This window comes from Peromyscus leucopus, chromosome 10 (genome assembly GCF_004664715.2).
Source record: "Peromyscus leucopus breed LL Stock chromosome 10, UCI_PerLeu_2.1, whole genome shotgun sequence".
NCBI classification, from domain to species: domain Eukaryota; kingdom Metazoa; phylum Chordata; class Mammalia; order Rodentia; family Cricetidae; genus Peromyscus; species Peromyscus leucopus.
In genome coordinates, this window is record NC_051071.1 from 88,327,436 (window position 1) to 88,345,297 (window position 17,862).

Here is a 17,862-nt window from a genome sequence, read left to right on the forward strand (position 1 = left end):
TCTGCATTTCCATAGAGAATTTACTACTTACATACAAAATCACACTGACTTCACTAATAAGCATATTTGATGAATATTCATATCATTAATAGGTATATGCTACAATTCTGCCTACCTGAAAGAGACAAAAGGGTTTTAAGTTAAACCATCTGCTACCATTTACTAACTGTGATCTTTTTTGAAAGTTTTCCTAACCCTCAGTTTCTCTACCTATAAACAGGACTGTCCCGAGGGTCACAGAAGTGCACTAAACTTCAGGGTCGCTTACAAAACTGTAAACCATGCTGCAGATGTTTGTGTTAGGATGGAAGCTTGCAATAGTAGGCAGCTTTTGAAAACTATAAATGCCTTAATCAGAAAGTCAGGTCTATGGGGTTCTTTTACTGTTAATCTCATCTCTCAGCTTTGTCAGAAAACAAAGTGGGTGATATAAAATCATGGGCTGTAGTTACTAACATATCTTAAAGTTTCTGTGGCAGACACAACATGATGGTGATCCCTAACAGGTCACATCTGTCTCTATCTCCTTGCCTGTAAGAAGTGTAACCAACCTCTAAGCTACAGTACGTGGGAGGTGATGGTGGGCCACACTCTTGACTGCGTTAGATTGCACACTTCCACACGCTGCACTTCCTTCTAGGACAGAACAAATGTGGACTAGAGTCTCCAGGAAGGGAGCTCAGGCCCTCACGCGTGTGCAACAAGCATTTTACCAACCCAGCTCCCCAGCTCCCTAAAGCAACTCTTTTAAGTTCACAACCGCACTTCAGAGCCAGGCGTGGTGGCGCACACCTCTGATCCTAGCACTTGGGAGACTCAGGCTACACTGTGAAGCCCGAGCATAAGAAACAGAAACCAAGTAAGAACAAATACAAAACAAGTAGTGCAATCAAACCGTTTCTGCAAAGGGTCAACAAGTACGTGACTTTGGCTTTGAGCGTCATTTGTACTCTATCAAAACTACTCACCTCTGCCTTTGTAGTAAAAGAATGGCCCCAAATGAGAATTCATGAAGGAGTACAGCTGTGTTCCAATAAAAGTCTCGAAAGTATTTGGTGGGTACAATTTGGGTGAGTCATGGTTTGTAGACACTTTGCAAGATAACCATCTTTAAACCAGTCAACCCTGTTCTAAAAATATTAAGACAAACTTACCAGACACAAATAACTCAAAGGTTTTGAACAGAAACTGGACATTCTAAGGAGCAGGATAAGCTCTTGTCCAGTCCTGTCCATCCTGTTCAGGATGCAAATCATTTGCTTGTTTAGTGTATCCAATCTGTAGACATATCCACCCATTAGCACTTAGTAGTAGCTGCTGTGGCATCGCAGTGTGTGTCCCAGGTAACCATATGCAGTATCCTAATGCTACATCCAGATCCACCATCCTCCATCTCACTGCCTACGTACTGTAGTATTGTCATCACAAGAAAAGTATGGTATAGAAAGACATTCCGAGAGAAGGGAAGAGACCGCATTCATGCACTTTTATTATAGTATGTTCATATAATTATTCTGTCTCATTAAATGATATTAATGTATTACTGGGCTCAAGTTACAAGTTAAATTTCATGGATGATGATGGTGTATGTGGTATAGAAGCGGGCACATGTGTTATGGCACACATGTAGAGATCAGAGGACAACTTGATAGAGTCAGTTCTCTCCTTCCAAGTATCTGCATGCAAAACTGTCTGTTTGGAGGTGATGCCATCTATAGTCTCGGTATCTATCGGAAGTCCTGAGACATACTACACAGGAGCACCACTGTCTGTAACAGTCTCAAATGACAGGACTGCAGAGGTGGGGGTTCTGAGAGAAAGGGAAAGGTGCGAGAGGAGGGGCTGTGGCTTCCAACAGGGAACAGAAGAGATCAGCTCACTAACGGAACTGTACTGTGCCTCACTGCAGCAGGGGTCACATGATTCTGCACATGATGGCACATACATACACATTAGCTAGTGCAAAAGACAGGTGAAATGTAAGTGATCATTGTGCATCCCTAGTCCTGAAGCCACACATGATGTGACCCCCGTGGGAAACAGAGGAAGAGTTCATGGGACTTACTGTCTGTGACCACTGAAAATGAGTCTACAAGTATCTTAAAGAGTGCCTTTAAAATTAGACAAACATTGTTAGATTGGATGAAAAAAAAAAACCATTTAAGTCACAAGACACAAATACACCAAACAGAAATGAGATATAACTAGATTAACAATATTAAAAAAATAAAATACATGGAAACAGCTAGATTATTAAAAGATATAGACTTCAACACAAAAGGAGAAGGTACAAAGAGATGATGATACCAGCAGGGCACAGTGGCAACATATAAACCCAGGACCTAGGATCGGAGGCAGGAGGATTACAAGTTTGAGGACAGCCTTGGCTTCACTTCACTACAAGTTCAAAACCAGCCTGTACTACATAGCAGGACCTGATCTTAATAAAAATAAGGGCTAAAGGTATAGGCTAGTGGTAGGGGACTTGCTTAGCATGTGTTCAGTCCCACAGTAAAAAAAAAACCAATGAAACCACCAATCAAACAAACAAAAACCCTGGATATCAAATGTGACAGAATGAAGTTGGTCCCTTACCTTCTGCTACTGACAAACAATAACTAAAAATGGAGTTAGGATCTGAACATAACCCCTGAAATGGAAGACTACTAGGGGATGGGGCATGCTGTAGCTAGTCCTAGCACTGGAAAAGGAGGGGAGCAGTGAGGAGGAGAAGGAAAAATGTTATGAAATATTATTTTGTTCTTTATATATATATACATATATATATGTGTGTATATATATATATATATATATATATATACAGTGTATTGCCTGCCTGCCTGCCAGATCTCATTATAGATGGTTGTGAGCCACTATGTGGTTGCTGGGAATTGAACTCAGGACCTCTGGAAGAGCAGCCAGTGCTCTTATCCTCTGAGCCATCTCTCCAGCCCTGTGGAATATTATTTTAAGTGGACAAAGATGTGTTACATTTGTTTATGCTGTGGAATATTACCTTAACTGTGTAAAGGTGGGTTACTTCTGTTCATGCTGCATTTGTTTAAGGATGTAAGGCTGTGTGATTAACTATGCAAAGATGGTTGCATTTGTTTCATCTTGCCTGCCCAAGGCACCTGACTGGTCTAATAAAGAGCTACCTGTCAACAGCTAAGCAGGAGAAGGATAGGCAGGGCTGCTGGGCAGAAAAAAACCAATAGGAGGAGAAATCTCGGCTCAAGAGGAGGAGGAACAAGAGAAGGACAGAGTGAGGGACATGCTTGGGGCAGGAGCCAGGCAGTCGCTGTCCGTCAGCCATACAGACAGACAGGAGGAACAGTGAAAGTAAGATATACAGAAGGAAAGAAAAGTACAAAGCCCTGAGGCAAAAGGTGGATACGCAGAAACAGGTTAAGTTAAGTTAAAAGAGCTAGCCAGAAACATGCCTAAGCTAGGCCGAGCATTCAACACTGATAAGTCTCTGTGTCATCATTTGGAAGCTGGTTGGTGGTCCAAAAGAAAAAAGTCTGGTACAGAAAAACACTTAAGAAATGTTAAGTTCCCTCTGGTGCAATAATGGGAGAAATAAAAAGGCACAACAAATTGGAAGGAAACAGAACTGTCCACATTAATGTAACTGGATATGTGCAATCCCCTGGTTCAAATAACAAATCATAGTGAACCAAAGAGTCTAAAGATTTGTGCAAACTGTACTGAAGGGAAGGAAAGGGAGACAGGAACAACACTGGCTGAAAAGAGTCAGGTTGGATCTGTAGACAAGGAACTCGGTGTTCTTACTCTTCTGCAGGGTTTACAGGAGGACAGGTCTGTGGCGTCTTTCACCATGATGGACATGTATCAGAAGACATGCTATCTCTGTTCTCCTGGCCTTGAGGAGGAAGCAACAAGCTTCTGCATGAGCTGCTGTGTTCTTCCTGCTGGCACCTTACCCTGTGTACAGACAGCCTGGTGTGTGATAACAGTGGGCAGAAATATGGACATTTGCATTTAACAAGAAAGAAGTGCCAGGAGTCTGATCCTTGTAGTATCCTCATCTCTCTCCCTCTCTCTCTCCCCCTCTCTCTCTCTGAACCTAGTTTAACTGTAGAGACACTGGGGTGGAGGTATCCTAGGTTTAATGGCACACCTGATATTAAAGCTGATAGAAGTCAAAAGGTGGGGTGGGATAGGAGAGAGAACATGTCACACTTCAATGGCTAAGGTTCTGAGATGAGGCTTGAGATCTGCACATGCCCTTTGTCCCCAGGGAGGTCCCTTTATGTCCTATTAGCAGATGTTTTTGATGTAAAACATTTCTAAGGAGCACCTAACAATAGTAAGTTTACAAGGTCATAAAACACAAGGTAAACATGCAAAGATCAACTCTATTTCTATGTACTGGCAATGCATGATGGAAACAGAAAAGTCCATTGCTTCTAAGAAAGGGAGACACTCAGGTCTAAGCCCAATGAAACTTACAGAACCCACACACTGAAGTATGTTATTGAAGCAAATAGAAGCAAACCTAAAGAAATGGGAAGCCGCCACAGTTCCTAGGCTGGAAGACTCAATTTAGTAAACATGACTGACTGATTTAAATCAGTTCCAATCAAGCCATACAGGAAGTTTTTATAATAGGCACTGACAAGCGGAATCTAAATCTTCTAATGGAAAGACTAAGGGGCAGAAACAGGGTTTGAGGAATTACCATATCCAATGTAAAACTCAATACTGCATGCCTTCAGCCAGTGTCAGGTTACACAACCCCAAGCATAGGAGAAATAACTCTGGTTTAAATAAATGATGGAATCAGTAAACAAATGGGGGAGAATACACAACCTCCTCATGAACAATAATTTCAGGCTGCAGGAGGAGGGGCTGGGGGGGTTGACTGCCAACTGTGAGCCTGCTGTGAGCCTGCTGTGAGCCTACTGTGAGCCTGCTGTGAGCCTACTGTGAGCCTGCTGTGAGCCTACTGTGAGCCTGCTGTGAGCCTACTGTGAGCCTACTGTGAGCCTGCTGTGAGCCTGCTGTGAGCCTGCTGTGAGCCTGCTGTGAGCCTGCTGTGAGCCTACTGTGAGCCTACTGTGAGCCTGCTGTGAGCCTGCTGTGAGCCTGCTGTGAGCCTACTGTGAGCCTGCTGTGAGCCTGCTGTGAGCCTGTGAGCCTGCTGTGAGCCTGCTGTGAGCCTGCTGTGAGCCTGCTGTGAGCCTACTGTGAGCCTGCTGTGAGCCTGCTGTGAGCCTACTGTGAGTCTGCTGTGAGCCTGTGAGCCTGCTGTGAGCCTGCTGTGAGCCTGCTGTGAGCCTGTGAGCCTGCTGTGAGCCTGCTGTGAGCCTGCTGTGAGCCTGCTGTGAGCCTGCTGTGAGCCTACTGTGAGCCTGCTGTGAGCCTGCTGTGAGCCTACTGTGAGTCTGCTGTGAGCCTGTGAGCCTGCTGTGAGCCTGCTGTGAGCCTGCTGTGAGCCTGCTGTGAGCCTGCTGTGAGCCTACTGTGAGTCTGCTGTGAGCCTGTGAGCCTGCTGTGAGCCTGCTGTGAGCCTACTGTGAGCCTGCTGTGAGCCTGCTGTGAGCCTGTGAGCCTGCTGTGAGCAGCCCTTTGGTTCAGTCCACAAAGAGGAAGGGGGTAAGTGTGGAGATTCCAAATAAATTATGGAGACTTTTCACTCATATGTGCATGAGAGAGAGCGGGAGGGGGGGGAGAGGGTGTGTGTGTGTGTGTGTGTGTGTGTGTGTGTGTGTGTGTAACATGTATGTGGTGGTCAAAGGGCAAGCCTGGGTGGAAGTCCTTAGGTGTCTTCTCCCTTTTGTTTGAGATGGAGTCTCTCTCACTGCCCTGGAACTTTGCCAGTAGGCTAGGTTAACTGGCCAGTGAGCTTCCTGGGACCACCTACCTTCATCACTGAGCTCACCATCATTGTTGAAATTATGTGTGCATGTCTCCACATCTAGTTTTGAGTTCTCATGCTTTTGAGTCAAATGCTTTTTCAGACTGAACTAAGCCTTAAGATACTTTACTACTGAGGTGTGGCCTGTGGATAGTGCCACAGTGAGGTCACTCTAAAGAGCACACAGCATGAAACAGGTTAAAATAGAGAATGAGTTCACGGTGGTGAGATCTGACACATGCTTCAGCCAGGTGATCACAGTGAACAGCAACTGACTCATCTCACGGACTTCTACAACCTTAACTCCGCACGCTGCAGTGAGAACGCACTCTGTGTCCCTTGTCTCTGCTTCTCAGAGCCCACAACCTCAGTCTGGCCATGAGAAAAGCATCAGACAAACGCCAATGAGACACTCTACAAGCTATCTGACCAGTACTCATCAAAGTCAGCAGAAACGAGGAAAAGCTGGTTACCATGGCAGCAGGAGACCAAGGAGACACAGATACTGAATTCACTGCGGCATCCTTGGGGTCCTGGAACAGGGAAAAAGTAAAAAGCAGGACACTGGAATAAAGTGTCAGCTTTTGTGCTGGTTAGTTTTCTTGTCAACTTGACACAAATAACAGTCAGCTGGGAATACGGACCCTCAATTGAGAAACTGCCTCCATCATATCTATACACGGGCATATCTGTGGGGGCATTTTCTTAACTGCTGATTGATATGGGAGGGCCCAGTCCATTGTGGGTGGTGCTATCCTTAGACAGGTGAGCCTGGGCTGTATAAGAAAAGTCTCTGAGCAGGCCAGAGGAAGTGTGCAGAAAGCAGCATTCGTCCACGGTTTCTGCTTCACGCTCCTGCCTCAGCTGCCCTAGATGACAGACCACACCTCTAAGATGTGATAAACCCTTTCCTCCTCAATTTGCATTTGGTCATGGTGTTACCACAGCAATAAAAAAAAAACAAACTAGGACAACCTTAATTAATAAATATGTATTAATCAAAGGGTACTGATTAATTGAAACAATCCCATCAAAGTAACATATCAGTAGCAGGAGAGACTAGCTAAGGGGTCTGTGGCAGTTCCAATACCTTAATAATATCCTTGTAGTTCTCAAACCAGTATAAACCAAAATGACAAGATGGGAAGTCAGGGCAGAGACATCAATAGCACATGACCTGAGCAAACGCAGCCAAGTGAATTTCAAAGAAGCACCAGAGCAATTCAACAGAGGAAAAAAACCTTTTCATTAATAACAGAACAACAATATAGCCATATAAACAAAACTAAATCTTGACCTAACGCTCATCTTAATATGAAAATTTACAATGGATCAAAGTTTATTATGAAACTAAACACACTCACTACACATTATATATCACACAAATATAAAGCTTTAAAAAGCCATGATTTATCTTATATAGTATTTAAATGTTGCATAAGTGTAATTATAATTAAAATGATAAAACTTTCAGAAGAAAACTTAGAAAAGCTTCGTGACTAGGTAACCTCACGTTACAGTTCTGAGATTAAAAAGGAAAGTCGCGCCGGGCGGTGGTGGCGCACATCTTTAATCCCAGCACTCGGGAGGCAGAGGCAAGCGGATCTCTGTGAGTTCGAGGCCAGCCTGGGCTACCAAGTGAGTTCCAGGAAAGGCGCAAAGCTACACAGAGAAACCCTGTCTCGAAAAACCAAAAAAAAAAAAAAAAAAAAAAAAAAAAAGGAAAGTCGCTGAGATGGACTGCATTAACAATGAGAGAGAAGCTGTAGGCTGGAGTGTGGTCAAGTGCCTGCCTCCATTCAGTGCCCTGGGACACTCATGTTTGGGACAGGCAGCAACAATAAGGAAACCGTGCACCATGTAAGCAAAACAGTGAGAAAGCAGACGCACTTAAGCATGAGAACATCTGAGAGTCACCTCGCAACACATGCTCCAAATCTATAAAGAACTTGCAAGTTCAATAAAAAATAAACCCAAAATCTCAAATTAAACTATGGACTCAGAACGTATCACCAGTGCAGATGGTAAATATGTGAGATACCTCACAAAAAGACATTCAGTATCACTTCTTTTAGAGGAGTAGATTTAAACCATGAGGAAAATACTATCACACACCTATAAGAATTGCCAGCCGGGCGATGGTGGCGCACGCCTTTAATCCCAGCACTCGGGAGGCAGAGCCAGGCGGATCTTTGTGAGTTCGAGGCCAGCCTGGTCTACAGAGCGAGATCCAGGAAAGGCGCAAAGCTACACAGAGAAACCCTGTCTCGAAAAACCAAAAAAAAAAAAAAAAAAAAAAAAAAGAATTGCCAAGATGAAAATATTAATAATATTAACATAGTTAAGAACATTCTGAAAAGTCAGAAGACAATCCCAGGAATCAACAACTGAGGCTGTATGAAATTAAACAGCTTCTGCAACTCAAAGGAAATACAGAATGAAGCGGCCGCCTAAAGAATTGGAGAAAATCTGCCAACTATAATCTGATAAAGGATTATTATCTAGAATCTGTGAAGAACTCTAAATATCAAACCCCTGCTAATCCAATCAATAAAGGGGCCGACGAGCTGAAGTGACAGTTCTCAAAGGGAGAAATATATGTGGTCAATGAACACTTGGAAAAGTATTAACTCCTTCTTCACCATCAGAAAAATGCAAGTTAAAAATGCTTTAGATCCGTCTCACCTGTCAGATGACCACTAGTAAGAAAACTCCAGGCAATGAGGACGTAAAGAAACCTGTAGTGGGATATGGGTGGAGACGGAAACTAGTGCAGCCACTATGGGACCCAGCAAAAACCCTCAAACTACAACTACTGTATGATCCAGCTATACCACTCTTATAACACAAGGATTCTAAATCAGCGTCCTAGAGATACTTGCACATTAGGTTTATGGCTTCATTACCTCACAATAGCCAAGACATGGAACCATCTCCACACCCATCAGCAAGGAAAGGCCAAAGAAAATATGGTACATGCACACAACAGAACGTTATTCGGCCGCAGAGAAGAGTGCGCGTACACGTGTATATAGTCACAAGCCACTCTGCTGCCTGACAGGTGAGTCAGCTCACAGAATAAGGTGTAAAGACATCACCACCACCCCGAAAATACTATTGTCATCTTAACTACCAGGAGCATCCTAGTCACAGAGGAGCGTCTTTTGTCCTTTTTATAGATGAACTGAGGACACACAGTAGAACCCTCCACCATGGTGGAGATAAGATTCAGATCATACAGCAGAGCTCCGAAGACTGTACCATTACCACCACACTCCTGCTCAGAACACCGCAAGGAAGAGAACGACAGGGCAAACATGAACACTAAGATGCCCGCCTTCCCTTCTAAAGCTGTCTCTTCCTGTCCCCTCGCCATTTTCCCAGTTCTAATTCAAACGCTGAGCCAGGCTTGAGTTCCAATGTTTACAACACGTAGGTTTTAACTTCTCTGGATTCTAACTGAAAGTTTCCTTACACTTTTTCCCTCTTTCGCTGAACAGCATCGTTTTCAGTGTGTGCTAGAAAATCCACCTCGTATCTCACCTGGACTACCTCATGATGGCCCTCCTCCCCATCCTAACATCTAAGGGCATGTGTGTATGTGTACATGGAGGCCAAAAGTCATTCCTCGGGCGCCTTCCTCACTTTTTTTTTGATACAGGGCCGCTCACTGGTGCCTGTGGCTCACAGTTAGGCTAGGCTGGCTGCTGGTCAACTCTGTATCATCCATCCAATCTATTTATCATCTATCAGCAGGGTTAAAGCTCTGACTCCTACCATTTTCTAGAGGAATGACCCCAGGCAAAGTAGTGATGTTTAGTCCTTCAGTACTGTTAGGACCTAAGTGAGAAAGCATGTATGTGTGGCAGGCACATAGTGATTTAATTAGGGCTCTTTGTGTCTTATTTTTCTTTTCCCCTACTTTATATAAAAAATTGATGGAAGAAAAAGAAGATAGATTAGAGGCTGAGCAAGGAAGGACATTATGAACTGTTTGAACTGCATAGACTGGGCAGCTTGGAAATGACAAAATTGGATAACTATGGCAGCATATTTATTATGCATATTATCCACACGTGTACATCAACACTCACACAGCTGATTCTGTGGTGCAGACTTGTAGTCGCAGTGCTGGGAGCAAAAACGTTGATCCCTGGAGTTGACTGGCAGCCAGCCTAGCCTAACTGTGAGCCACAGGCACCAGTGAGCGGCCCTGTGTCAAAAACAAGTGAGGAAGGCGCCCGAGGAATGACTCTTGGCCTCCATGTACACATACACACATGCATTCACTCCCCCCATAAACACGCCTACACAAAAATGCCTGTATAAAACTCTCTTAAAGTAGTCTATTTAAAAATGCAATGTTTCCAACTTTGAAAAGGGACAAGAATGTTGTCCATTGGCTGGCTGAGGTCTTTGTGGGCAGATCTTCGGCCATGTTTGCAGCCCTTGATACCTCGGCACAGCAGCAGAGCAGCCTCTAGTGTTACAGCTCTCAGGAGGCCTCAGCCCCACAGTGACAGTGTTACAGTTCTTCCTGAGGCCTAGGGCAGCAGGATTCCTCAATTGCCATGGCAGCTAGCACTGTAGCTTCTAGGCCTGTGCAGTCTTTGACAACTGCAGCTCCTAAGCGAGGCAGTCACGATCCCGCGGCCTCCTCGGTGCTTCCAGCTCCCGGGTCTCCAGAGTCTGCAGTTATTCTTCCCTGGGTGTTTCCAGTCTTCTCCTTTCTCAGTTTGGCTCTCCACCTTCTCTCCACTTCCACCACGTTTCTTATTCCTCGCCTGGCCATTCTTCCCAGCTGGTCTGTGGCCTCTTGCTGCTGCTGTGATGCTGTGATGCTGGGGCTGGGGCGGCAGCCACCCTCCCCCTTCTCATTCTGCTTCCACGTCAGCTCTGCTGCTGCTCTGGTGGCTCTTGCCTCTTCTGTGGCTGTCAAAGCCACTGGCTGCTTCCTGGCTGAGTTCCACATCTGCTGTTCAGCTGCTGGCCTCTCTGCATGGCTCTGCCTCTCCTGTGGCTGTCAAAGCTACAGGCTGCTCTCTGAGCCTCTGCCTCTCTTGCTGACTTCAGAGCCACCACCATATCTGGCTTCATCACTCTGCGGTTCAACTGCCAGCATTCCACTATCACTTCTGCGCTTACTGCCACCACTGGGTCTTTCCTGGCATTAGCTGCTCCGTCCACCCTACAGATGATGGATGGATGGATGGATGGATGGATGGATGGATGGATGGATGGATGGGAGATATATGTGTATGCATGTATGTGTATGTGTATGTGTGTATATATATACATACACACACACATATATGCATACAAGGAAACACTGGAGTGGAGAGATGCTTTTAACTGAATATAATATTAGGAGGCAAAACAGGAAGGTATTTCCATTCAGTTCACTACGTAAGTATAATAACCTGCGTAAACAGAAAATGGGTGTTTGCACCAATCATTTCAGACCTTCAAGTAAATTATCAATTACTGTGTTTGTGCCAACTTTGGCTGTGCTTTAGAACCCCAGGGGAACTGCTCCCTCTCTGGCCAGGAAATGGTTGCATGGAAGGTCTGGAGTGAGTTCTTTTAAACAGTCGTGCTTAGAACCACCTCTTTAGAAGCCAAACTGTGCTTAGCAGCAAGGGACTTCAATTGTGTAACTTCCTCAGAGTGCCCAAGGAGGGTTCTAAGTGACATAAGGTTGTCCAGCTGGCTGGCTGGTACTCCTTTCTGTCTTGGGGAAGTCAGGACACCAGGGGAGAGTCTAACAGCCAATTAAGGTATTCAATCACCCCCCATACCATTTTCATTCATATGAAAACAAACAGCAGGAGGAGTGCTTTCCGTAAGAACTTACTGTGAACACCAATACTGACTTTTAACCATATTCAATGGTACTTTTAACAATGTTCCATGTCTGTCCTGCACTCTAGGAAAAAATGGGTCTCTTGATGTGTCTCAGGAAGGCAAAGGTAGGAAAATAATATTCCCTTAAACACATCTGAATCTGCCTAAAGAATTAAATGTGATATGGAACTTATAAAGACTACACTAAGGGCTAGGGAGATAGCCCAGTAGGAAAGTGCCTGAACATGAGGCCCTAAGTTTGATCCCAACACCCACATAAAAAGCTGAATATGTGATGAGGAAGCAGGAAGAAATGGATCCCCAAGGCTTCTGGATAGCCAGCCTAGCTGAAACCCCTAGCCCCGGGTCTTAGTGAGAAATTCTCTCAAGCAAATGACTAAGCAAACCAACAAGGTGGGCATCTCCTAAGAACAACCTGAGGTCGCCTCTGTCCTCCACAAGCACACACAGATACATGCCCTTGCACACGCATCTACACACACAAGCACCTGTACAACACACAGGACTGTGTATTAGCATTCAGTAACAATGCAATTAAACCTAAGCTCCAGAGCTTAAAGACAGCAAGCATTCTTTTCCAGCTACCTCTAAGATTGCTGCCCCATAAGGAGTGAGAGCAGAACAACCCCTTTCTCACAGTCCATCAAGTTGATTTAAAACGAAAAAGCAGCAGTAGGAAAAAGGAGACACGGCCATGTAAGTCTATCCCACGATACCCCGAGGCACTAAGATAATGAACATAACAGGAGGCTCCACTGCCCTGCACGCCAGTACCAACCAACAGAACGTGCAGTGCGGAACAACAAGTACTCACCAAAGCAGACGGTTCTAACGACCTGATGTAGACACTGCGGAACAGCTGATGTTCTTAACATGCAAATAAAATGTATGACGACTCACAGAAAACAAGACCAACAACGAGCAGCGAGCACAGTGCCGAAACAATGTAGCTTATTCTAACTCCCTTTTCACCTTCCAGCACGGACACGGACAGGCAGTGCTCTCACACAGTGTAACGCACTAACGACTAAGGCAATTCCCAACCGCAGCAGCTTGACTTTACACCACACTCTCCCGAGGAAGAGTTGAACAGAACGAGCTCCAGATGAGTGTAGACATTGTATACCTACAATTCCAGAACTTGGGAGGCTGAGGCAGGAAGGCTGCCTTGAGTTTAAGGCCAACCCAAGTTACACAGTGAATTCGAGGCTATCCTGGGCCACATGAGACTGTCTTTCATTTTGTTTAGACTTACTTTATGAGTTAGAGTGTTTTGCCTGCATGTACACACGTGCACCGTCTGCTTGCCTAGTCCCTGGTCAGAAGAGGGTGTTGGGACCCCTGGAACTGGAGTTGGGCATGGCTCTGAGCCACCACGTGGCAATGGGGACTGAACCTGGGTCCTCTGCCACAGCAGCAAATGCTCTCACCCCAGCCATTTCTCCGCTCCCATGAAACTCTTGTCTTACAAATTAAAGGAGACAAAACTCCATGCGGCCCTCTGACAGAAGCTCTCTTAACCAGCACTGTAGGGCTGGGGTGCAGCCTTCCACGCAACCCCAGCACTGCAGACAGAGTGAGGCGAGACTCAGTACTATCACACAGTCACTGCCGCTGTACCTACTAAAGGCAGCAACTGTGCTAATCATACACAATATTAAAACAAAACAGTTTATACTGGTTTTACAATTCAGTTAGATGGAGAGTTTAGGTGATACAAAAGCAAAAATTTTAATCAGCATTTGGCTAATTTAAACCAGCAAACTGGTGGTGCATGAATATGCATTTACCATTTTATTATACATTTGTGAAGTGTGATGGCAAGCCTACCTTTGTGTAGACCTAACTTGACCACATGCAATACTCTACATAACCCACGCTATTCCACGTCTCCCCGTACTCTAATCCACTCTTCCTGAAATGCCCTTCACCAGTGCCCTTATCAGCCCTTGCTCATTCTTAAGACGCAAGCCTTCTCCAGCCCGCAATCCCAGCATCGGGAGACTAAGGGAGGAGAACTGTACACGTTTAAGCCAGCTTGAGCTACACAATCAGTTCCAGGATAACAGGGGCTACAGTATGAGACCCAATTACAAAAAAAAAAAAGAATCAAACACACTTTAACAATCGAGTCGACAGCTGGAGGGATGGCCCAGGAGGTAGGAGCACACACAGCTTCCAGAGGGTCTGAGTTTGATTCCGGTACCCACGTCAGGCAGCTCCAGGGAGGTCAAACGCCTCTGGCCTCGGTGGACACCTGTGTTCACATGCACATACCTACACACACACACACACACACACACACACACACACACACACACACAGCAACCACAAACACATACAAATAATGAAAGTAAACCTTTAAAAGCTAATCAAGTCTTAACAGTCTCCCGGATTCCTAGGCTGGATTGGGTGTACTGTGTGCCCATCACAATGTAATCTTCCCTTTCCATTGCATTCATCATGAAGTAAGTCATTTAGACACAACTTTTGGCAACATTTAAAGTATCTGTAGTAACTGTAGTAGGCCCTTCTCTAGCAGCTCTGACAATTCCCTGACATAAACAACGTAAGGAGAAAAGCGTTATTTATCTTGGCCCACAGTTTGTTGGTTCCATGGACTTCTGCAGAACATCACAGCATTAGGATATATTAGATGCTATTACCATTTTAATAATGATGATAACATTACTTCAGTAGTTTATTAAGAAGGCATTCAAAACATGGTAATTACTTCATTGCTTGAACTGGATCCCTCAGTTTATTACAGCCATGATGCACTGAAAGTCTAGAATACAGAACTAATAGGACATGGATTTTATCTAAATATGTGCATTACATGTGTGAACTATGTTTTTCTGAGGAAAACTACATTGCTCACTGCTTTTGAGAATGCCATAAAGCTGTAAGGCTAGCAAATTATAGTATTTTGAATATAAAGCCAAGCAAAAATAAATGTATCATCATTTGTTACCAAGTACCAAAGCATAGGCTATTTCCTACTGATCATGTAAAAGATAGAAGGAAAAAACAAAAGAAAACCCCAAACTGACCTGGTTTAAAATCAGTCCTAATGAGCTGTCATTTAGAGTAAGCAGGTTCAGGCTAGTCCCAGTGATTAAAGCTTGGGTCTGGAAGGCTTGCCCCCTCCCTGGGGAGGCACTCCTGGGAGGTGGTGGCGACTTTAAGGGGTGGGGATGACTAGAAAGTCCTAGAGCAGTGGTTCTCAGGCTTCCCAATGCTGCAGCATTTTAATACAGTTCTTCATGTTGTGGCGACCCCACAACCATAAAATTATTTTTGTTGCTACTTCATAACTATAATTTTGCTACTAATATGAACTGTAAAGTGAATATCTGTTTTTTCCAATGGTCTTAGGTGACCCTTGGTTGAGAACCACCGTTTTAGAGTGCCCGAGACATGCTCTTAGAGAGGCTATGGCACATCGGGTTTCCTGTTTGTTTTGCTCCAGGACACACGTCCCCCATCCCTTGATCTTTGGTGTTACCACAGGCTCAAAGCAATGAGCCAACCAAACTAATCATGAACTAGAACCTCTAAAACTGTGAGCCAAAATTAGCCTTTTCTTTTCATAAATGACTATCTTCACAATTCTGTTATAGTGATAGAAAGCTGAATAATATGTGGCCAAACAAGAATCAATATTTCCCTAGGAGTCTAAAAACTTTTTAAGTTTTACAGAATGCACATACAAACCAAATTTAGTTTGAACACAGACACAATAAAACATATGATACTACACAGTAGTCATATAGGTTTGTTACCACACACTACCATTCAATCCATCCATCAGGCAGTCATCACAGGCTCCACTGCAGATTCTGAGGATGCAAGAATGAATACAAACAGCAGAATCTATGGTTAGAAATCGTGTAAGTGATGTAAGTTTAAAAATGGAGTCTTTAGGAATCTATATGGTAAAGTGATACTTGAAAGAGCAGTTTCAAGTATCTACTGAATAATCAGTTATAAATTTTATGCCCTATTCATTTCATTTTCATGTCTTCTATGAAAATGCTGCTCCACAAACTAGACTTTGACCACAAAGAGTTAAGTGCTTTCAGAAGCACTAATCCCTGGGACAATGACAGACAACTTCATGTTTTACCACTCAGACATTCGCAAGAGCGGCATCTATCATCACCAAGTCCCACAAGCAGATCACCCAACGACAAAGGTAACTTAAAAATGCCCGCACCACTGAGCCTCTAGCCTGGCAGACTCAGAAATCCCAATGCACAGAAAAACAGCCTCAAAAGAATCAGACCCCAAAGTCAGGCATGGTAGCATATATTCTTTAGCACTTGGGAGGCTACGGCAGGAGAATCACCAGTACAAGGCTGATAATGCCTTTGCTACATAGCAAACTCCAGGTCTAGGCTACACAGAGAGACCCTGACTCAAAAAAAGAAGTCAGATTCTAATTGTGAGGAAATTTTTTGACTATGTTAACCAGTCTATCATATTTTTCTTTTTAAGAAATGTATGCACAAGTTGGGCAGTGGTGGTGCACACATTTAATCCCAGCACTCAGGAGGCAGAGGCAGTGGATCTCTGTGATACTGAGGCCAGCTGGTCTACAGGGCGAGTTTCAGGACAACCAGAGCTGTTAAACAGAGAAACTCTGTTTCAAAACCACCACCAAAAGAAAATTATGTACAAAGTAATCTTACTTAAAAACTAAAATAAGCCCCAAAATGAATGATTAAGACATGGTAATAACCCTGCTATTGAGGAGCTTGATCATCCAGGGAGGGGCACAGACAGATAGCAGCAATAACTATGTGGTCAAGGCAAACACAGACACACAGGCTAGTACAGGAGAAGCAGCTGTAGCCTGGAGGGCAAGTGAGGCTGCTAACTGTGGTCTCTCAGCCCACAGGTCCTCAGAGCCCCCATTCTATGCAAGCACAGCTGAGTCTTAGACACTCTACCTCCTCCACTCTCCACTGCTGGCCTTGCTTCTCCAGCTAACTCCCATCATCAGACATTCCCACTAAAGGCTCTCCTCTCTCTCCACCATCCTCCTCACTACCATTACTCCCACATCCCATGACACCAACTCACTGCTTTAAAAACTTGCACATAAACGATACAAGCTCTACTTGTAAAATTAAAAATGTTTATACAATTGCTGTTTTGGACTCACATAATGAACTGATTTCAAAAGCTGTTTACTATAGAGAACTATGTAGGGGAATTTCATACTGGGCCAAAGAACTTTAGGCATGGGTCATATGAACAATATTCCCGAAGCACTTCAAACTAATTCTAAGAAGGGGGGATGACTAAATGTTATTATTATTGCAGCTGGTATTTTAAATGGGTTGCAATCATACCCTTTTGATACTTTAAAATCCTGTGTACAACGGTTGCATCTGTGTTGATTTTATAGTCCTTAAGAGAAGTGTGATGGAGCCGGGCGGTGGTGCATGCCTTTAATCCCAGCACTCGGGAGGCAGAGCCAGGCAGATCTCTGTGAGTTCAAGGCCAGCCTGGGCTACCAAGTGAGTTCCAGGAAAGGCGCAAAGCTACACAAAGAAACCCTGTCTCGAAAAAGCAAAAAAAAAAAAAAAAAAAAAAAAAAAAGAAAAAAGAAAAAAGAAAGAAAGAAAGAAAGAAAAAAGAAAAGAAAAGAAGTGTGATGAACCAGCAGAAATGACAACGCTGGGGTGTTATTCCTGGGATGCTCCCTACTCCCCTGAGCCGTTCGTTTACAAAGGAGCAGGGCTCGCATAGCTTGGGAGCCAGCACTCTTTAGGGCGTAGCAGCTGGACAGGACATAGTTTAGGCTCCGCGGGCTATACAGCCTCTGTGAAGACTACTCACTGTGGACAGTTCAGACATGAAGGTGTACATGTGTCCTAAGACATCGGCATTCACAGAAGCAGGCAGCAAGTTGGCTTTGGTCTACAGGCAACAGTTTGACCTTGGGTTTAGGTCAGTTTGCTTCTAGTTTTAAACTACCACAGCATTACAAAGAACGGTTGCCTTGTATCTTTTGGAGAAATATGTTAGCCATGTCTAACACAAGGTATATAAAATAGTGGCTCATAGCAGAGACGTAGGAGTCAGACCGTCTGGGATTCTCT

At 44.3% G+C, this 17,862-nt stretch overlaps 1 protein-coding gene across 3 annotated transcripts in view; it reads right to left on the minus strand.

Annotated features, from left to right (window-relative positions):
* Positions 1-17,862, minus strand: part of Klhl8 (kelch like family member 8) — a 45,585-nt gene that overhangs the window by 23,050 nt on the left and 4,673 nt on the right. Inside the window, exon 1 of one of the 3 annotated variants that reach the window (XM_028867307.2) lies at positions 1-2,726. This exon is cut by the window's left edge and continues 828 nt beyond it. The exons of the other annotated variants lie outside the window; for them this stretch is intronic. The gene's annotated coding sequence lies outside the window, so the exon portion shown is untranslated. Of the gene's footprint in view, positions 2,727-17,862 lie in introns of those variants that run through there. 3 annotated transcript variants of the gene reach the window in all.